Source organism: Peromyscus californicus, unplaced genomic scaffold (genome assembly GCF_007827085.1).
Source record: "Peromyscus californicus insignis strain IS unplaced genomic scaffold, ASM782708v3 Scaffold_11__1_contigs__length_118956290, whole genome shotgun sequence".
Taxonomy (NCBI): domain Eukaryota; kingdom Metazoa; phylum Chordata; class Mammalia; order Rodentia; family Cricetidae; genus Peromyscus; species Peromyscus californicus.
This window is the reverse complement of record NW_026294402.1, coordinates 7,254,178-7,277,209: the sequence shown is the minus strand read 5'-3', so window position 1 is coordinate 7,277,209 and position 23,032 is coordinate 7,254,178. Positions and strand designations below refer to the sequence as shown.

At 38.6% G+C, this 23,032-nt stretch overlaps 1 protein-coding gene across 7 annotated transcripts in view; it reads left to right on the top strand.

The window, feature by feature from the left end:
• Cntn5 (contactin 5) overlaps positions 1 to 23,032 on the top strand; it is a 1,171,099-nt gene that overhangs the window by 263,234 nt on the left and 884,833 nt on the right. For all 7 annotated transcript variants that reach the window (XM_052752006.1, XM_052752033.1, XM_052752025.1 and 4 more), the window contains one exon: positions 12,308 to 12,445. The gene's annotated coding sequence lies outside the window, so the exon portion shown is untranslated. The remainder of the gene's footprint in view (positions 1 to 12,307; positions 12,446 to 23,032) is intronic.

Below are 23,032 nucleotides of genomic sequence, written 5' to 3'. Positions count from 1 at the left end.
TACAGACTAGTTTAACAAGATAGCCAACAGCTGTCCAATACAGTGCAGGTGATTCTGTCTGGTTTTGAATTGATATAAATAGAATAGTGAAAAATGAGGTATTGCATGAGACAATTTTCCTCTAAATGCTTTTAAGAATTTTATGAGATTTATGAATTCAATTGGATATTTCCTTAGACTTTACTTCTGATTTGTATAAATATATCATAATTTATATGGTCATTCGCTGTGGAGCTAAGCCAGTCACTTTTCTACACATATTAAGATGAAGATAGAGCTGATTTCCTCTCGTGTTCTAATTATATAACAAGTTGATTAGTCTTAAGCAGCAAATACAATTAGCATTGTTCTCATTGAGTCATGATGTTTCATGTATCTGAACAGTAAGCCTGCTAAACATTGTTATTTTATATCCATGTGAAGGAAGCTTCCATTCTCTAATTGTGTTTAGTTTTTCTCTAATGTCATTATCACATCCTCATTCCAGCGATGTACTGTTATCATAAAATGGTTAATAGAGAGAAACGACTTAGCATCATCTAGACACTGAGGGGACATGGAGCCTCCATTCCCAGACTAACTGCTGTAGGCTTTTCAAACAGACCGGGGTGTGGTTCTCACCTGAGCTCCTCATGGCTCACAGGTTTAGGAAACACAGGATTATCAGATTTTCTGAATAAATGTTGGTTTCTATATGCCTTCATTTTTAAAAGAATTCCCACAATTACAGTTCTTTGTTTTGCTGGAGTACTAAAGAACTCCTAAAATAGACATATAATGGCTTGATTTTTGGGTCCAAGACTTCCCTTGGCCATTTGTTTTTTAAATGTGAATCACTCATTTGGGTTTTTCCAAGAGGAATAAATATAACTTAGTTTTGGATCTATATTCAAATATTTAGTAAATATAGAGATTTATAAAATGTCTCAAAAGTTTCAGATAATAGTATCGTGATATGAAGAAAATGAGATGTTTTCTTTGTGCTTTCATTGTGGTATTTAACTTAATCTTCATGGACCAAGAGATCCAGGCCCATGACCCCACACTGGGGAGGAAGTGGCTAGAGGAACTGTGATACACAGCAAGGCCCCTTCTCAAGAAAACTGAGGGACACAGATGACCCTCAGTGAAAGGCTCCTTTCAGAGTGTGCACAAGATCCTGGATGAAATCTCAGCAGCAAGGTGATCTGCTTCTGCACACAGGCCTGGCAACAAGGAGAGGAGAGAAAAATGGGGCCTTGATTTGGGAAGGGCTGGCTTGTGTCTACTATCTGGAACCTGAGCTCGGGTCCAGTGGATTCCATCTATAATGGGGCAGCTCTCATCAGTAGCTCATTTACTTATAATGTATAACATTATCTTGGGGTATGACATCTGAGCAATCAAAATTATAATTATTATAACACACATTGCCAAATTGGCTTAGGTAATTATTATGCTGGCTTATGATTCTTCTGTTAATTATTAATAAGTAACAGCATCTTTCTCTAGATATTTTTAGTAAATACAGTTGTAAATGCATTAGACATATAATTAACAATCAAATTTCTTAGGCATGAACTATTTTGAACATAATGTGAAGGTTGTATCTATACATTCATGAAATAATCACCTCAATTTACAGTCCATATACATAAAACACCTCTCTAATAGTCCTAAAACCTGCAAAGAATGATTGAGAAATATTGTTTTTATTTTATATGTGACTGAACATATTTCCTAGGCTTATTAACAATGCATAAATGCAACTTGCCAAATTCTCTGTAGGCCTTCACAATGTTTAAAGTATCTCTACAGATAGCACAACACATGACTGTTGAATAATATTATATTTTAGCCAGGAGCAAAACGTCAAGTGTCCACCAATTCATTCTTTGTGATTGACTATGCTTCACAAGTGAAATATGTTATAGGAAGTCTAGTAAATAAATCCCAGTGAAATTCAAAGACATGTCTACATCAATCCTAAAAATAAAAATCACAATTCCAAGTAGATGTTACATAATGGTAGCATACACACTTTCTCAAAAAAAATGCAATGGAGTGACATTTTAAAGGGAGAAAAGTCACTGTGAAGCACCAAGATTAAAGACATCATGTCTTACTTTGAAAACTCATGCAACTGCTTGTTTATATGTATGTGTGTGTGTGTGTGATAGAGAGATAACTTATGTAGCCTCTTTTTCAAAATGTTCATTTATTTATTTACTCATTTACTTATGGATTTTTTATTTGTTGTGAGGTTATGAACCACCATAGGTGTATAGAGGTCAGAGGACAACATGTAGGATTTGGTTCTCTCACCATGTGTGTCTGCTGAGCCTTCTCACCAGCCTTATATCATTGTTTGAGGTTAAGTCCCATTAGTGTCAGAGATCACAGTACTGTGTTCTTTGTGAACTTCTCATAAACACAGTAGTGTTTCACTTCATGTATGAGCCACAGAAAATAATATCTTGCCTCCATGTGATGTAGATGTCTCTCTGATAGTGTTTTTCCTTCTCATTCAGACATCACTTTCTGTCTTGCTTGGTGGTACAGGACTTTAATCCCAGAACTCTAGAAGCAGAGGTAGGTGGATCTCTGAGTGTGAGGCCAGCATGTTCTAGAACAGGTTCTAGGGTAACCAGGTTCTATGACAACCAGACCTACATAACAGAGAGACCCTGCCTCAAATCAAAATAAAACAAATAAACAACAGAAACAAAAAAGAAAAAAATCTAAGTCACTAAAATGTATCTGTAGTTAAGAACATGGGTACTACTCTGTCCACCTTAGCACATTGTGTACCAGACACAAATGCCATGCCCTTTCTTGTGTCTGTCCTGCTTTGGCTTACTGTAAGACACAAGTAGCATATTTACTGTCCTTGGAATATTCAACAAGATTAAATTAGTTTTCAATGAATAATACAGACTGTTCCACTCACAAACTCTGTATTAAATAGTGGAAGTGGAATTCAGAGCAATCATTTTGTCCAGGTTCCCAAAGCAACAGAATGAGAGTTGGAAGCATGGAGCTATGACCCCTTCTGTTTAAAAAGGAGGAAGAAGACTGGAATGAAGACGCTCACTCTTTTAGTAGGTTGCACAAAAGGCAGTCTTTGTGGAATGGGCTCAGGAGGAATCAGAATCGAGCAGAGGGGCCTCAAGTGACAGCACTCAGAATTCAGACCCACTGGCTGCTGGGAAACCACTTGATCAAGAGTCTCCAGGATTTTTGTTTTAGTTTTGTTTCCTACCATTGGTATGCTTTCAAGAAAATATGTTAATAGGTTAGATATCAAATATGAATCAAATAAACTTCAGCCATCATAGGTGAAGCCAAGGTCTGAGTCAGTAGAAAAAACAGATTATCAGGAAATTTGGACATCTTGATAATTCCACATATTTCTTCACGTTCCTTATTATCAAGATATTTTTATTAACTTTTCACTCAAATCTGTGAGTTTTAAGGTCAACATACCGACCCACTAATTTATTCTAGACTCAAAACTTCGACAACATGCTCAAATGTGCTAAGAAGGTGTTAGCATTGAAACCGCAACAAAATTCCCACCTCTGAACAGAGCACACAGTGACTTATTTAGAGCTCTACAAAAATCCTTTTACCTCACTTAAGCTTTCCACAGAACACAGGCTGCATGTGAAAAAGCAGAAGAGCCTCAAATTCTCTCTCTCACAAAAAGGGTTGATTTGCACAGGGATAACATTCAGTAATAATGTGTTTTATAACCATAAAGACTTTTTTTTTCAACTATGTCTAGGGCTTGAGAGGTTAACTCAGTGTTTAGGAGCATTTGCTGTTCTTCTGGAGGACCTGAGTTCTGTTCCCAGCAACAATGTCCAGGGGCTGACAGTGTCCGGCAACTCCAGCTCTGGGGATCTGACACCGTCTCCTGACCTCCATGGCACTTGCACCCATGTCATAGACCACAATGAAGACACATAATTAAACAAAATTAAAGAAAAGAAAAACGGTCTATAAAAATCAAGGACTTTTAAAAATTATTCTCGTAATTTTCAATTATAGTTTTATTTAAGTATTTGGAAAATTTTGCCATTATTTTATAACTCTTCAGTTTTATTTGTACCCTGAGTATGTGGACTAAATAAGAAAGTGATCTTAAAAAGACATTCTAGGAGGAACACATGCCACTGCAAATGAAAGACAACAGCCAAAAGCAAATAGATCTGGAAACCTGATGCAGCAAGTGGATCTGAACGCTGATGACTCCTACAGGGCATCTACACAAGTGAGATGTAAGGCCTTTGGTCAGGTATTGCATCAGCAAACTTCAAGGTGCAGGTGGTGAGAAGACGGGAGAAAGTGAATAATCCTAGTTTCAAATGCATACCTGTCCTCTCAGGGCATAACTAACTAGCGGGACGAGTTAGATTGAACAGACATTACCTTAATTAGGAAATTCAGTCTTTCTTAGGAGCCCAGTGGGGTGTGAGGCCTGTGTTATGAAGCAGTTCAAACCACTGAAATATATTCAGTCTTCAAAAGCTCCTCTGAAAATGGGTCATGACTATACAAATAGATATTTCTAGAAGAAAGTAGTTCTCAGAACCCTGCCCCATGCAACATTTTTTACTTGTTTATTTTAGATATTTATTTTTGGTGATTTCTTTTTCTCCATTTTTAAACTGGTATATAGCCATTGTATACAACAGTGGGTTTCATAAAGACATTTAACCAGCACATTTCTCTTGCCCTGACATCCGTCTTCCTGTCCCCAATCAGTGCTTTTGTTTCCCTGAGGATTTTCTTCTACTTTTGTGTCATATCCACAAACATGACTTCATGTATATGTGTAAAATTTCAGACCCACAAATGAGAGAAAATATGTGATATTGGTCTTTCCTAGTTGTACTGATATTAATATGATAATCTCTACTCCATTACTTTTACTGAAAAATGACCTAATTTACCTTTCCCTTGTAGCTACTCAAAGTCTCATTCTGTATGTTAACCTCATTTTCTTTGTCTATTCCTCTATCAATAACACCTAGCTGGTTCTATAACTTACCTATATTAAATAATGTCACTGTACGTATCAGTGTGCGGATGTCTCTAATTTCTTAGCTTAGAGTCCAGTGGCTTTATACTCAGGAGTAATACAGATGGGGCATGTAGTACATGTGTTATTAGTCATTTGAGGCCCCACACTGACTTCCATAGCAGCTGGAGTGGTATTTTTTACCACCATCAATGTCTGCCTCCTTGCCAGGTGTATGGCTATTATATCCTTCCTTCCTTCCTTCCCTCCTTCCTTCTCTCCCTCCCTTCCTCTTTTCTTTCTTTCTTTCTTTCTTTCTTTCTTTCTTTCTTTCTTTCTTTCTTTCTTTCTTTCTTTCTTTCTCTTTCTTTCTTTCTTTTTCTTTCTTTCTTTCTTTCTTTCTTTCTTTCTTTCTTTCTTTCTTCTTCCTTCCTTCCTTCCTTCCTTTGTTTGAAAATAGATCTTTTTCATATATTCTGATATGGTTCCTCTCCCCCAATTCCTCCAAAATCCACCACTCCCCTGTTAAAATAAAATAAAGATATTATATATTACATATAACTATGTAATGTATAATTATATATCATATAATTTAGCTTTAATTAAAGTTAAGTGATTTCAAGAAAACTGTAAATACTTTATAACAATATACTCAAAGAGAAAACATACAGTGCATATATTTAAATGTGACTCTCATCTTCCTCTCATTCTTTCTAGTTGTTCACAAAGTGACATGCTTCCTTGTGGCCTTTTCATCCACTGATTGTTTTGGGGATGTCCCTGCCTTACTCCTCTCTCCCACCACCACCCCCTCCCACACACAACACTGCACCCTTCCTCTCCCATGTCTCTTGTTACTTACAAGTCATAGATATTCTCAGACCCCCATTCCTTCCCCTTTTCCCTTCCCATGATCCTTTTCTCATTTCCTGACTGAATCCTACCATAATAGCCACCTTCTTTTTTTTTATTATAAGGCCTCTTGCAATGTTAACAAAAAGTTTTGCTAATACAATGAACATTGTAAAAAGTATATTATCTTGGACATCTCAGAGGAAAGTGTGTGTGTGTGTGTGTGTGTGTGTGTGTGTGTGTGTGTGTGTGTGTACCTGGATAATGAAATTGGTAAAGTAAACCCCCAATATCTACTATTTTAACTGCATATTAAAGCATATTTTATAAGAAGTATTTGTTCCCACAGTGGAAGATACTATGAAAAAAATGAATATACAAATTTTGCTCCAAGGCCACTGACATCCTCCTCTAGACATTGACAAATTGATTAGTAAATCACCTTCTGAGAAAAAAGCTGATGCCTACTGCAGATCATGAATCCCCTGATGTTGCCAGACAGTTTGCCAATATTTAAACCTCTGGTATCCCATCCCAAAGAAAGGCATCATCCACATACCTCTTAGCTCTTGTGGCTGGGGCCAAAATCATACCAGGGTCTTGGAAAAGAGAGAGATAATGAAATTGTTTTAACATTTTTCTGAACTGTTCTTGCATTTCTTAAAGATTGGAAGAATTTCTTAAATGTTATTTCTGATACATGTTGAAGTTTCTCTTCATGTAACTCATAGAGTTACAAGAATGAATACTTATGTACCTCCGCATTTGGAAAATTTTAAATGTATTCCAGTTATTGAAGAAGGATAGTTCTGCAGGAGAGGACTAGAAAATTAATTTTAATTCACATCATTTCTTCCCACAGTGTATATCTTTATGGATTACAGAAAGCTAAATCCTAACAGCCAAAGCAGCCCAATTAGTCTTCACTTTTAAAAATTATTCTTTTTAAGAGAGTCAAGAAATACCCTTTTATCCCATGATGTGAAGCAAATCCCTCAGGTCAGTGAGGAGCAATTGGAGAGGATGGCGACAACGGAAGTCCAGCTTCCAGAAGCCTGGAACCAGTGCCGCTCTGCCCTGGCACGCTGCCAGACCGCTGGCCCACTTTCCCTGGGTGTTAGCTCATTACCAGTACCTGCCTGACATTTGTGCCTTGACACCAAAAGTGCTAACAGCTGTGGTGCCTGTGGAGGGACAGCAGCAATCACCTTTCCCAGCCCTGATGCCCCTCACAGACAGGCACTCTGCAGAGAACAATGTCTGCTAAACCCTGCTGCAACTTGCTTCCTCTCTCATGAAGGGATTTGCTGCTCCGAAAGGCAGTTTTGTTCTGTGACATCGGATTTATGGAGATAAAACGTTTTTTTTTTTTTTTTCAGATAGAAGTTACATGTGCTAAAAGGGTGACACATGGCAGTAATATGGATGGTCTAGGAGTTCATGATATTGTGAAATAAAATGTTTCAGTGACACGTTCATTCTTGGCTTGGGTATCCACTGCCGACAGCCCTCTGACCCTCCCACTGAGGATGCCAAGAAGGATTATAGGAGAAAATTCTACTTATCTTGAAGCTGAATAGAGTTCTTAACTAATAGTGACAGACCTACCAGTGTGACTGTCACTAATGGCAATGCCCTGGGGCACAAGGCGATGAACAAGTTCAGAAGGAAGTACAAATGCGTGAGAAAGGAGTCAAGATAACAAGGGCCAAAGATACTTTAGAAACGCTTATTTTTAGAACTTTGCTGGTCTGATTCGGGCTTATTCTTGTGTCAGTGTTTCTAACATAAGAATATGCTCTTATAGCCACTGTCTGAAGAGAAGACCATTGTACTGAGCCACCGTGCACTGTTTTTGTTTGTTTTTTGCATGTATGGAGCTTCTTTCCCTATGATGATTTGTATCTTAGAAATTCGATTTTTCTTTTGTTTGTTTGACCTTTGAGTCAGCCTCTCATTCAGTAGTACTTGCCAGCCTGGAATTCATTGTGTAGACCAGGCTGCATTCAAACTCAGGGCAATCATCCTATTTCTGCCTCCGGAGTGTTGGGATTTCAGACATGCACCACTGCACACCAACCTAACAATGACATTTATTATTTAAGTGTACTTATCTCTGAAATTTAAGAATAGGAAATACTCTATGACAATCAACTTACTATAAGAATTTGTGTGTGTGTGTGTGTGTGTGTGTGTGTGTGTGTGTATGTGTTTGTATGTGTGTGTGAATGGTTTAATCACCACTACTTTATAACAGGTGTGAAGACCTCACAAAAACCTAGTTTCTAATTCCATGACACTTTCCCTCTATGTATTGTTTATAAGAGCACCACATCTTTATTTCAATAGCTGGCAAGTGGTGAATGGGTAAAGGTACAAGCCAGCAAAACTGAAAAGCAGAATCCGACCCCCAGATTCCATGTGGTAGAAGGAGAGCACTGACTACTGAAAGCTGTCCTCTGACTTCAAACACACAGCTTGGCATGTGTGTGTCCCCAGATTAAAGAATAGAAATAAATGTGTAATAGTAATAACAAAGTCCAAGTATAAAGCTTCGTATCTCTTGATAATTCAAGCATTCTAGTACAAAAGAGGCTTAAACCATTTAAAAGCTTACAGCTGTGAGAGATATTTTAGACAAGTATCCTTTTAGTAACTCTCAGTAAATAAACAGAAGGTAAAGAGGAGGAACATAGAGAGAAAAGAGTGTTGTAGAATATTATTTTCAAATGGGTTACTTTTGTTGAGTTGCATTTGTTTAACTCTGTAAAGCTGTGTTACTGTGCCTGTCTAAACCACCTGATGGTCTAATAAAGAACTGAATGGCCAATAGCAAGGCAGGAGAAGGTATGGGTGGAGCTGACAGGCAGAGAGGATAAATAGAAGGAGAAATTTGGGAGAAAAAAGAGATAGCCAGAGAAGAAGGAGGACATCAGAGTCCAGCCAGCCAGCCAGCCACATAGCAAACCACAATGTAAGAGCAAGATTTACAGAAGTAAGAGAAAGGGAAAAGCCCAAAGGAAAAAGCTAGATGGGATACTTTAAGTAAAGCTGGCCAGAAACAAGCCAAGCTAAGGCCAAGCATTTATAATTAGGATAAGCCTGTGTGTGTGACTTATTTGGTGGCAGGCACCCCAAAAGAGCAAAGACAAACAACAACAAAGAAGTCTATAAGCATGATCAAATTGTCATGGGCTTTAGTTTCTGTTATCTTGATGTGTTGTTGAAGAATAGAGTTAAAGGAACTGTGGGACTTCCTACAGTCTGTGAGTGACTAGAGTCCCACAAGCCAACTTGCCAGTCTGGGTTACTTCCTGTAGAACCACCCTCTGAAAGCCAAGCTGTCGGAGGAATTATCTTCAGACTATGCTAAAATTTATATCACAATGGAAATCTCACCTAAAAAACACATAAATCGGTATATTAAACAAAGTGTTATCATGTCATAGGAACCTCTAAAACTATTGAAAATTACTATTTTATCTTTATAATTAACTCTCCATTGGGTAATTTAGTAGACAGACACATCACCAAAGATGTCCTCAGGGAAGTCTGCAGATTTTTCCATTTCGTTGCTAATGAGCCATTTTCACCTGACTTCTGCTCCCATCACTCCCCACTGAAGAACCAGCTGTCAATTTCCACAGCTGAGCAGGTTTGCTACCACACAGGTGGCAGCAGAAAGAAATCATATGAATGGAGGTAGTTAATCTGGAACTAGATGGTCCACCTGGTGTCATTAAAAACTGATTGCACATCAGAGGTGGTTAACCATGGAGAATCAACACTTAAGATTGTGAGTATCCTTGCAAGGATAGATGAGAAAATTTGACCTAAGTTGGATATCTGAACAGTCCCATGCTCAATGTGTGATCAATGGTGGCCATTCATAAATGGTGGACATTCTCTAGAGAAAGGGAGTGGGTTGGGCTATTCCAGACTATAACACTCAGTCACTCTGCAACCCTCTAGGTGTGGTAGTCCCTCTGAAAGCAAACATTCTTTATCTACTGAGTCATAGCAGTTTTCTGCTTACCTGCCCTAATATAGCTGGATATGCTTTGCAAGCTGTGATTGCTTAACGTAAATATGGAAACGTGTTATAATTAGCCTTGATTTCATGGATTATTTTTAATTTTTCTTAATGTAGCTGACAATATTCATGAACATGTGACTTAGTTCATCTCTATATATAACTATGACCATATATATTTTGGTTTGTTTCTTTTTTTCTGTTTAGAATTTGCTCTTGTAGAATGTCTTCTTTGGTGACTCGGTAGTAGCCTGGAAGGTGTCCTGTGATGTCATACCACCTAACAGGACCACTGTTAAAGAACTCATCACACAGTGTTAGAACTGGCTGGGTGCAGGTTCTACTTTCTCAGAGTCACTGAGTCATAAAATGAATATGTGCAGAGTTCTTGCCTTCTTTAGTCTTAAGTTGTCACTACATAGCATAGGGCATCATGGGGAATCAAGAAATATATTAAGATGAATTTGCTTCATGAGTACATATGAATAAAAGTTAACACAAGGAAGTATCAGAAGCCCTCTTCCTGTGTTCTGATTTGTCATCTGCTCTGTCATTCTGCATGCAGTGTGACTGATTCAATGGGAAGTGTGATAATGCCCACTTTAAACCATAGTAGTGATGGGAATGGTGTGGCATAGATCTGAGATTGACAGAGGTTCAATCAATATGATTTGGAAAATAATTAAACAGAGGAAGAATGAGAAATCTGAGAGAGCTGTCAGATCTGTGGCTCACAGTCATGGGAAGATGGAGCTGTCAGATCTGTGGCTCACAGTTCTGGGGAGATGGAGGCTGTCAGATCTGTGGCTCACAGTTCTGGGGAGATGGAGGCTGTCAGATCTGTGGCTCACGGTTCTGGGAAGATGGAGGCTTTCAGATCTGTGGCTCACGGCTGTGGGAAGATGGAGGCTGTCAGATCTGTGGCTCACAGCTGTGGGAAGATGGAGGCTGTCAGATCTGTGGCTCACGGTTCTGGGAAGATGGAGCTGTCAGATCTGTGGCTCACAACTGTGGGAAGATGGAGGCTGTCAGATCTGTGGCTCGCGGTTCTGGGAAGATGGAGGCTGTCAGATCTGTGGCTCACAGTTCTGGGGAGATGGAGGGCTCATATACACAGAGAGGAGCTGATTACTGTTACTATTGTCTTTCACAAGAGCCGGGAAAGGAGGAACACCTGCTTCCTGGGTGCAGTTAGGCATGTTTATTTTGTATTGATTTGGTGAACTCTCAGGGAAAGTTGTATGAATCAGGAGCCTTTAATATGATGTGGCGGTTCTGAAATCTCTAGGAAAAACATATGAAGAATTTCAGAAGGCAGGACTTAAGAACATACCAAGATATTGGGGGCGAGGATGGGGGCGAGAGAAGCAGATGGATCAGTAAGTGTGCAATGAAGCAATGAAAATGAATTCTAGGTATAAAAATGAAGGCAGCCATGAAAATTGTCTATTGTAGAACATGGTTACATTTTATGTAGATGAACTTGTGGACAGTTGAAGAAGTGTGCGGCAGTAAGAATACATAGTGGTTAACTTGTGTCAACTTAAAGGGTTTCAGACCTTTGATCTTTCTGAGTGTGACAGTAAAAGTGTTTCTAGAAAATGTTAATATGCTAATCATTTGAATGAACAAAACAGGCCTCTTTAAAATGGGCGTTCCATAGTTGATCGGTTGAAAGCAGGATGTCTGAGGACAACTCAAAACTGACACTCTCTGAGTGAGGTGTGGATTCCTCCTGAATGACAGTCTTCAAACTGGAGCATATTGTCTCCTTGACTTAAATCAACAGCTGGAATGTAATCTCTACCTGTGTCTCTGGGCTGCTGATATTGGGGTTCAAACTACCACATCAGTTCCCTGTGGCTGTTGATTACAGATCTTGAAGCACTTTAATGGGTCTATAGAAACTATTATATAAACAAAAACCATTTCATTAAATGGAGAATTTTACTAAACAATGAACTTCACTTAAATTACACAAAATAGAGACTTCCTCAAACATATAAATTCCTTGCAGGTCACCAGAGAACCAATGGCATAATGGTTCAAATAGTTTAAAATGACAACTATTTATTAGATTTTAAATCCCTTAAATAAAATTCAAAATAAAATTTCACAAATACTTAGAATAGCATAAAATATAAAGTATCCCTTAAAATCTTAAGCATTGTGAAAATGCAGATACACAGTGATGTGGTGAATAGTTCCTTAACTATTGTGATCATGTAAGAAAGTTCAGTTCTATGAATACATCAAATAAAAACCAGCATCATCATTTGTGTATGTGAGTAAATATTGAGATTTCAAGTATCATTAAATAGAGTCATGACTTACAATATTTAATAAAAATAATGGGCTTGGATTAAATGAAAACATTTCAGAGGAGTCTTTTATTCACATTCACATTTTCTTAACAGGTATTTTTAGAAGACTGCTATTTAATGCCATTCAAGTCCTGCCAAGCATCATTTCTGTATGACTACCACAAAAGGATTACTTTACAGAAACAGCTGCCTTTTTGGAGAGTGTGATTTGGACCCTGATTCAGAAAACAGGTACAGCTGTTATGTTCTCTCTAATACATTTTGTTGCAAATGAAAAAAATGTCAACTGAAATCCAGAGCAGGAAAGCCTTGTGTGTCGTTTCCACAGCTCCTCATTCACGGGATTGCCTCCGTAAGCTAGAGATTGATACGTGTTCAAACCAAGTGGGTCCTTTGTGTTTGAAGTAAAAACACTTTGAGTAAAAGTAAGCACTAGGATATTACAGAAATATTGTGGTTAAAAGTGGCACACACTGATTTTATTGTGGTTTTTGGTTTGCATGAGCATGGCATATAGAAAAGTGTAGCCCCAGAGAGCTGGAGACAGCGGAGGAAGCACTCTATAGCCCCAAGTATGCTATCTTCCAAGCCAATGTCTGACTTTCTAGCAGGTGGATTTTGTACTTGTTTGTTTATTTCAGTCTGAAGATAGTGATTAAGTTAAGTGAGTAGGAGATCACAGACAGAGAGAGGTATCCTCGCCAACCAGAATGAGCCAGGCATTTCCTGCAAAAGGATGATGCATGCTGTTTGTTCAAGAGTGCTACATTATTTGCATGGCACCCAACAACACATGTCACTAGATATTAATTATACTTGTTTATTATGAAATTATGCATTGTATGATTTAGTAATGGTCCTTAAGTGGGAATCCTCCACTATTTAAAATCCCTGAATAAGCACATGTCTAATACCCATAACTAAGTGGGCACCAATAGACTATTTCAAGTCAAATTTACTGGGCATGCTCTATGTCAATACTAATAACATATTTTTAAATAATCAGTATAGAAGTTTTAAATGTATATTGAGAATGAATTATTGTTGTCTTATTGTTTATAACACACTAATTTAAAGGGTTCCATTCTCTAATGATTAAATTGATTTAAAAAATTAGAGATTCTTTTCCCAGTCTACTCTAGAGGATCAGAATCATCAAATGTAGAAATGAGGAGGTGACAGGGCTTGAGAGTAGTTCTACAGGACAGGGTGGGACGACACGTGATTCATTTAACCTTAATCTCACAGCCACATACACATTCTGCCGAGTTTATGTTTCTCCAAACTTTCATGAATTCTGTTAAATTGTACCAATTCTTCTATTAATTAAAGACCCTAACTAGACCAAGAATCCATCAATTAAATCTGTCAAGTAAAGCAACCATGACTTTTATTATTAAAAAAAAATAGGTGAGTAAATAGGAAACACGGAGGAGAAAGGACAGGGAAGGTGACAATGTTTCTGATACAGCTCTCCAAATCATGGAGGCAGGGACATAACTTTCCCATAAATTAGCACATATTTCACTGTAACATTGCAAAGACTTTAAGGCAGTCATCATCACTAGGCCTGTTGTAAGAATGATCTCAGAAAATGTTACAAAAACAAAATAAAGTTAAATAAGTTCAGTAATCCATATTCTATTCATAAATATAAACTTATGGAAAGGTAAAGAGAGAAATCCACGGAGTCTGCTTTAATAGCAAGGAATTTATTAGGGAATAAAAACTCACTACAGCATGGAAGACTTATTGTAGGGTCCTGGAAAGCCAAGCTATGGTCCACGCTGTTCTTCTGCCTGGTCCGTCTCAGCACCCAAAATCCACAAGGCAGAGAGTGAACACCTTGTACATGCAGCTCAGTTCTTAAGGATCCCAAGAGGCCACGCCCCAGGGGGAGATGTACTTCAAGGTCATAGGAACATGGAGCAGTTACCTGGTCCCTCTTTAGGGGCAGTCATAGACAGAAAAGCTGTTCACTACAGAAAGGTGTTGTTTAGTGTATTGTTTTGTTTTGTTTAAGCATAGTAACATTTTAATAAACCAAACTCTATATTAAATTTCTACTTTGAAATACCTGTGAACATTAAATTGTATCCTGGCTCCTTGGTTCAACTTAGCAAGGGAAGAAATAAATGATTTCCGGTGCTTTTAAAGTTCAGAAGAAAAAAAAGGAACAGAACACAGCACAGCTCCTGTAAGGTAAAAGGGAATCCAATGCTCACTTACACATGTGTTAAGATGGAATTTAAATTTACACTAGACATATGAACAATGGAAACAAGATGTGGTGAGTGTCTTGACCAACTGTGACCTAGTACATTGCTTCAGGTGTCAACCCAAATGTGTTCAGTTTGTGGAGTTCAACAGAACTCTGATCCAAGTTTGGTAAGAGTTTGCTGATGTCTTACTGAACTGAGTTTTGAGACTGGGATGTGGAGCTCTTGTCGCTGAACAGGGAAGCTGTGGATCCTGGCTCGGCGAGTACAGTGCATTCTTGCCATGTCTTTGTTACTGTTCTGAGCCACTAATTGAAAAGCACATTGGTAGAATGGAAACAATCTAAACAGATGAGCTGGGCTGAAAATTCCAAAGAGGCATAAGTGAATTAGAATTGATGAGACTGATGAGCTTGGGTGACAGTGTCACATTCAATAAAGTCTGTTTCATTCACAGACTTGCATGTCATCTGTCTCTGCAACCACTAAAAACATTCAGGGGACTCATTGACAGTTCATTTCGACATACCAACTAAGCCATTATAAGAGGCGACACATATTAAAAGGGGTCCTAAGTTCAGCCACTAAGAGTAAAACACTTCCCTCAATAACTTACACAACTGTCTCCAGCAGTCATTGGCCCAGGCCCAAGAGACAGAGTTCCTTCCATTAGGGAGGAGCCCCTGGGGCTCTGAGGTTATAGATTTTCAGGCAGGATTGCTCATTACTAATGGAAATAAACTGGGCATTACTGCATACAGCTGGAGATACAGTGGCTGAGAGTGGGAGACTGCAAGGTGTTCTGAATTTCAAAACTGAAGAATTTAAATTTCATTAGTAACACTTTTGAGAATTGCATAACATTTTTTGGAAGAAATCACTTACATGTGTATATTAATTGTATATGCTGTGTATATGGTGAATACCATTGATACTTATGGACATGTTCACAGTATATAACTCATTCCTGAAACATTAAATTAGAAGGAAATGCATGGAAACAGCCTGAGTGAATATCAGAATGTATCAGCAATTTCGGGGAGGGGAAAACATGGTGCTAATCTCTCTGTGCTAGTACAGAGGGTGAATTCCAGATATTAAAAATAAATGTTTAATAGGAGTGGACTCTTTCCTAAACACTATTCTGTTTTCTATATCTTTTGGGTATATATGGCAAATGAAAAGATTAGAGCTTAGGAATAAGTTATATTTGGACTGAGTCTCTATTATAATTTTGCCATCTCTGGAAACTCTGACTATTATATTAACTTTTCTGAACATCACAGTTTCTTCTCTTATAACTTGGATTATACCTTAGTCTTCAAAGAGGTGTGAGGAAATGGGATAGAACATATCTATAACTACATCTATGTGTACACTGTGAGGTATACAGAAGTGTATACATTTCAGGTTTGGTATGTAGAAAATGTTTAACAGATGGCTGTACTGTGATAAAATAAGTACCACGGTTTATAACTCACCAAGGAGAACAAAACTTTCTTGAGACTCTGATAAAGTATTAATGAAGGGAAGGGAAGAGGAAGAGCGAGGAAGAGAAACATATAGGGGAAAATAGGGAGGGAGGGAGCGAAAAGATGAGGGGAAGAGAAGGAGGGAGGATGTGGAAGGAAAGGAAACGGGGGGAAGGAAGGAGAGAAGAAATAGAAAGATGTGCCCCTTTCTTGATGCCAGTCATTATGCATCCTGACACTCTTATCGAGTGTAAAAAAAAAAGTGTTAGAATCCAACCCTTTTTGTCCCAGATGGTAAGAAGAGGAATTCTAAAGTGGGTCTCACTCATTATTGAAAGAACTGTTGTGTATTGCTGTTCTGGATGGGGATCCAGAGATAGTCCAGTCCCCCATTCCTGTGTTCCCCAGGAAATCAGAAAGCCTGGGAGTCCAACAGTGCAATTCCTTCAGCACCTGCCCAGGAGCTGAGCACTCAATGGCAGCAAACAGGAACCATGCCTAAGAGGGAGGAGCAACAGAAGCCTTCCTGCTGCAGTGGCCACTGATGCTGTCCCAGGTATAACGCCCAGTGCCAGAAGCTGCGTGCAGGGAGTTACCTAGAATCCCTTCAGGTTTAGCTCTGATGGTAAACCTGAGAGTTCATCATGTTCTTTCCTGATGTTTATGCCTTCAGCAGTTTTAGCAGCTGTAAATCACCTCTGTCTAGATTTCTTTCTACTTGCAATACCTTAACATAGAAAGATGACTAAAAATAAACACCCACCCCACACACATGTAAAGCCCAGTGAAACGCCTAAAAGTGGAAAGACTTATTATTACACAGAGGAATGCTCTGTTTCAAACAGGTCTTGACTTCCTTCATCTGATTTTGGGTTGTTGTAACTTTGTAAAGTTAGCAGAGCACAATTCTTTTAAATGTGTTAAGGAGCTAGAGCAATGGCCCAGCAGGTGCAGGCGCAGGCGCAGGTGCAGGCGCAGGCGCAGGTGCAGGCGCAGGCGCAGGCTCAGTCACACCTGCAGGCGCAGGCGCAGGCTCAGTCACACCTGCAGGCGCAGGCGCAGGCTCAATCACACCTGCAGGCGCAGGTGCAGGTGCAGGCACAGGCGTAGGCGCAGGCACAGCTGCAGGCACAGGGGCAGCTGCAGGCACAGGCGCAGGCGCAGGCGCAGGCTCAGGCGCAGGCGCAGGTGCAGGTGCAGGGAGTACTTACTGCTCTTGCAGAGGAGCCCATGTCAGTGTCTGGCACCTCTACCACTCACAGCAGCTCAGAGCCACCTGTGACTCCAGTTCCACAAGAACTGTAGTCCTCTTCTGCCCTCTATAGCGCAAGCTAAGTACTTTATGAGTACAGGGTGCTTGCACTCAGGTACATACACATTCACATATGCATAAAATATAAATAAATAATTGAATGAAACTTTTGAAATGTGTTAAGTGAATAGGGTAGAGCCCTAGTCAGGCCTCTGGAAGACAATAGGAACAACAGGAAGCATTTATGTCTTATTAAACTAGACAAAGAAACAAAGTGATAGAAAACAGCAGATGAGTGAGGAGGAAGACACCAGCCCATAAATATGTAAGTAAAATTTTGAGCATAAAGCTAAGTAAAATTAAATTGTTCAGTGTGCTGTTAAGAAACTAAATGATGAAAAATAGTTTGATTTAGACTTTAAAATCTCAAATGTAATATGCAGAATTTTTAATTTGAGGGCAAAAAATACAGCAATATTTGCAACACCTCAACAGAGAGAAAGATATTTTTAAGAGAGGCAAGCAGAGTCTGCAAATGCACAGGACAAAGGATATGATTAAAAATGAGAAGAAAGACTATATTGAACCACCTTGCCATCTAAACTTTCAATAACTCCCTCTTGCCTGCAAAAGAGAATTTAGACTTTGATGCTGGTGATTTTTTTATATATCTGCTATAGAACTTTCTACTGTGTGTTTTACAGCTTGTGAGGTGGTAATCCTCTCTCTTATTCTTTGCACTCTCCTGCCTTTTGACGTGGTTCTTCTCGATTCTTCTTGGTTAAGGACGTAAACGTGCTTCCTGCCCCATGGCTTTAATTTGTATGACACGTCATGATGAATAGAATGAAATAGAAGTTACAGTGTGCCAGCCCTGAGGTAGATCTTAGGTGAATGATGCCTCTCTGCAATCACAGTGCTGATTAGGAAGTGAGGACAGGTGCAAAATGTAGGATGTGATGAGGTCACTGCTGTTTTCAGTCATCACATTTGGACACAAATCATCCTGCAGCATTAGCTCATTGATATAAGCATTATTTATAAGGAAATTCACATCCATTTACTCCCTTGGACTCATTGTCTCTAAAATATCTACCCTACCATCCTTCTCTAATTCACTTTTTTTACACATTTTGGCCATCTCTGGAACGGAAACCCAGTGCATTCTCATATCCCCCTCCTCTCTTTCTTTCTCTCTTTCTCCCTCTCTTCCTCTCTCTCTCCCTTTCCCTCTTCAACATTATCAATTTCTCTAGGTTCAGCTGTACTTGTGTTTCTTCTTGTAATAAAATAAAAACTAGCCCACATACTAACTGATAACAATATTTGTCTTCCACTTTCATATTGCATAGCATATATTTTAGACTGTGTGACACATCTATACAAATCTGTGCCTCCCATAATCCTTTGCACCTAGTCTATTCTTGATACTTAGAGAAGAATATATAAATTCTTATTAATATGATTATACTCTTTGCTATAATGGTGGATGCTTATTTTTATTCCATAAATAATTAGCTTCATTTGTAAATTATTTATCCAGACCCATGTTTTCTTTTTACTTTTATTTTTAAGTTTTACTTATTTTTATTTTGTGTGTATGAGTACATTGCCTACATGGAAGACGGTACACCATATGCATGCAGTGCCCATGGTGGCAAGAAGAGGAAGTCAGATAGCTTGGGAACAGAGTTACAAGTTGTGAACAGCTGTTTGGGTGCTGGGAATCAGAGCTCTTAACAACAGAACCATCTCTCCACCCTCTCTTTTTACTTTTTTACAAGTGACAATCATTGGGGGAACTCATGTTTCAAGTACGAATAGCAAATCTGACTGTTTTAGCTCTAAAGAAACAGACAGTTGTAATTCTGCAAGCATTAGGTCTTTAAATAATGACTTACTGTCTGTAGAAAACAAAGCACACAGCCTTAAATCTAATGCATATGGAGTCATCAGTTAGACTGTTTGTGGTAAAAGATTACACTGCAGATGAATTCTGACTGGCAGTGTTCTGCCTTAGTGCTTGTAAGAGGGAGTGACCTGAGGCTGAAGGAGGGAATTGGGGCTGGAAAAACTGCTCAGTGATTGAGCTTGGTTCCCAGCATTAGTGTCAGCTGGCTCACAGTCACCTGAAACTCCAGCTCCAGGATATCTGACAACACTCTGTGCAGGTACACACACATGCACACTTGCAAACACACATGCACACACACACTTGTAAATAAAAAAAAAAAATTAAAGAAAAAGCAGAAATTTGTCTCATTAATGGTATCATTCCCTTTAGACAACAGCTTTTGTCTTTCTTTTCTCTTTCTTCCTTTCCTTTTTTGTTGTTTTGTCTGCTGTAATTTAAGAGCTGGTATTGCTTTCTAACTTTTTGTATTTGGAGGATTTAGTAAGTTGTCCTCCAAACCTGACATTTTTTCCAGGTGGTGCTGGCGCACGCCTTTAATCCCAGCACTTGGGAGGCAGAGTCAGGCGGATCTCTGTGAGTTCGAGGCCAGCCTGGTGTCCAAAGCAAGTTCCAGGAAAGGTGCAAAGCTACACAGAGAAACCCTGTCTCAGAAAAAAAAAAATGCAAAAAACCTGACATCTTTTACCTGAGGCATGGCACCACTCTTCTTAGCCTACCATGTTCTGTCCTCATCACTGACTGCCATGAAAGAGTTCTATGGCTCTATTCTAATTCAACAAGTTGATTGTTTCAGTTTTCACCCATATTCTTCTTACCTGGTTTGTTTCTGGCATTTAAAGACTGGGAAGAGCAGACACACAGTTCTTTCAGAAGAGGCTTCTATTCACATGTGCTGTGGAGACTGTTGAGGGTCTCCACCAGTGACATTACAAGGATGCAAAGAATCGGAGATTTGAGGTCCCTTATGAGAGTGTCAGTGTCCCCTCTTCCAGGGGTGGAGCTCCAAGAGATGCAGTTTGATGCTGACATCTTCAATACACTTTACAGACAAGTTCTCCATCAGTCCATTCTTCCTTCTCTCATCATGCTTTTCAAATAATTGCAAAGATAAAGCAATCAAGCATTTCATAGCTAAATTCTGAATGTAACTGTTAATATTGTTTTGCTATTTAGGATATGTAATGTTGTGGCTAGAGAAGTACTTTTTGCTATTGCAAAGGACACAGTTTATATTTCCAGAACCCACAGGGTGGCTCACAACTGTATGTAGCTCCAACCCCATGGTATCTGACTCCCTCTCTAATTTATGTGGGTGCCAAGTGTACTAGTGATGCTCATAAGAATATGGAAATAAAACATTCATACATGAAATAAGTATTTTTTTAAAGAGACCTACCACTAAGCTAACATTTAGAACAAGAACCTCTGCATTTTCCCTGGCGGAAATAAGTGGAAAGTCACCCCTATGTCTGTATGTCACAGCACCTAATTGTATCGTCCAAAGCCTCCAGTGGTGCGTGCAAGTGCAAACAAGAAAAAGTGGAGACACTTTCTCAAAGACAGGTCTTCCACATGACTGAGTCCTCTCCAGTCCTCTGAGCTCTCCAGCACAGTTAATAATAATGGCTTTTCGCATTATTCTCCTCACCAGATCCTGTTTTGTAGGAATTTTTTAAATGCTATATTCTCAAATCTAAGGGTGAAAACATTGTGATCATCAGCTGGACCAATCCCCCTCTCTTTCATTCCCTTCCCCTAGTCCCCTTCATTCCTCTCTGTTCTTTTTCACATACATACGCACACATTTGTATTTATGAACTTTGCCCCTTTTACATTTTTTAATTTTATTTGACATGTATGAGTGTTTTGCTTGTATGTATGTCCATGCACCACATGTGCTCCTGGTACCTGTGGAGGACAGACGAGAACATCAGAGAGCCTGGAATGGGAGTCACAAAGGTTATAAGCCTCTAGATGGGTACTGGAAATTGAACTTGGGTCCCTTGGAAGACTGCTTTTAACTGCTGAGCCATCTTTCTATTCCAAACTTTGCCCCTTGTCAGAAAATATTACTGTCAAAGATGAAATTAGGTCTTTGCCATAAACAAAAACAAAGGACTAAGACAGACAAAAGCTTTTGTCCTAAAAGTAATGCTCTGTTCTTAGAACTTTGAAGATTCTCACCCACAACCACATAAATTCTCAGAAATGAACTGTAACAGATGTTATAGTCTAGCTCCTCAATGCCTCACAATTTAATAATAGAATACAAAAAATTATAGCTAGGCTTCTACAAATAGAAACCCATCTATTCCAAATTGAGAATTAAGAGTCAATGTCCTCATGTTTGCAACTAGAAGACAGTAGCATATTAAAGAACTTTACATGCAAAGCAACTTAGAAATAGTTCATAAAGTAGCTAATAGCTGGGAAATTACTGACAAAATATATGGGCCTAACCCATGTCCTCAACAATATAATATTAACTCAGGTTCTATTGTCCCGTAAAGGCAAATACCTGCCTGGATGGGGTCCTTGAATCAATATATGTTATGAAAATAAGCTACAACACAGATTGACAAACTTCAGTATAGAAAGTATCTAGTGTTTCATTAATAATAAATTTGATTTCATCTTAAATTGAGAACATTTAATATGAGTGAAGTAAACTATATAAGTAAAATTAGCTTTTTCTCTGCTTTCCTTCTCATGGACAATTAATAGTAAATTTAACGTTATATGTAGGAGTCATATTTTGGTTTACATATTTACATTGAATGAAGATGACCTACAATATTTGGGCCGTAGTGTAACATTATGAATTTAATAGCAATAATAAAATTGATTTATTTAGTTTACTCAAAAGAATTGCTTTACACTAAATTTAAGGATCAGAATAATAGACTCTACGTTCCTCAAATGAACCAGTACTGCTAACACAGTGAGCCATAACTCTATGTGTAGTTTTTATTTATTTATTTATCTTTTCTTCTTGACTTATGTTCTCATGTACTCCAGACTACCCTTAAATTCACTCTATAATCAAGAACAACCTTGAATTCTTAATCCTCCTGTCTCAGCCTCCCAAGCTTTGAGATCACATGTGTGTGGTATTACTCTGATTCTGAGTCATATTTTTGAATGTCAGTTTGAAGATCACTATGCTTTTTTATGCTAGTTTATTTTATTTTATTTAAACCATCTTCATTGTGAAGTTTTGAATAAATAGAACCATTTTTTAAAGAAATAGTAAATGTAGTTCTAATGCATATTACTTCTGTGTTATCTGACTTGTGTAGATACTATGAGTCTGGTCTTCAACTAAAATATCAGAATGCCAAGTGATTATTAATAAAACAATAATGTATGCTCACTTCCTTCCTGAGAAATGTTTCCACTGAAGGTCATACTCAGTTGCACCAGAGTTATTTCAGCAACCATTTTGAAAACAAATTGATTTTTTAAAAAACCCTGTGCCATTTGCAACAGCTGAAATCCAGCATTTACTGACAAGTAAGAGACGCCCTCTGTGACTATACTTTACAAGTCACAAATTGATGAATTTTATGATTGTTTCCATCAGGTGTCAGTATATGAATACTGACTTGAGAGCATTGAAGTTTTAACACTGTTCAGCACAGGCCTAAGCAGATTCCTACAACGCTCATGAAAGTGCAGAGGCAGAGAGGGATCAGGACAGTGCAATGGCCTATGGACCACTGAGCTGGGAAGATGCCAGTGAACTCACCAGCTGCCCTGTGTGGCTGCAGGGGGGAATTTGAGGGATTGCAGTGGATGCAGTAATGACATCTACTGCTGAGATATAATTACTAGAGTCAGATTCTGTTCTGAGAATGTACACTGAGGCTTAGGATGGATTTCTGAATCAAATATGTACATGCAATTTCTTCACCCTAACCCTAATCCTGATCTAAATATAACTGGGACTTTTAAACTGAC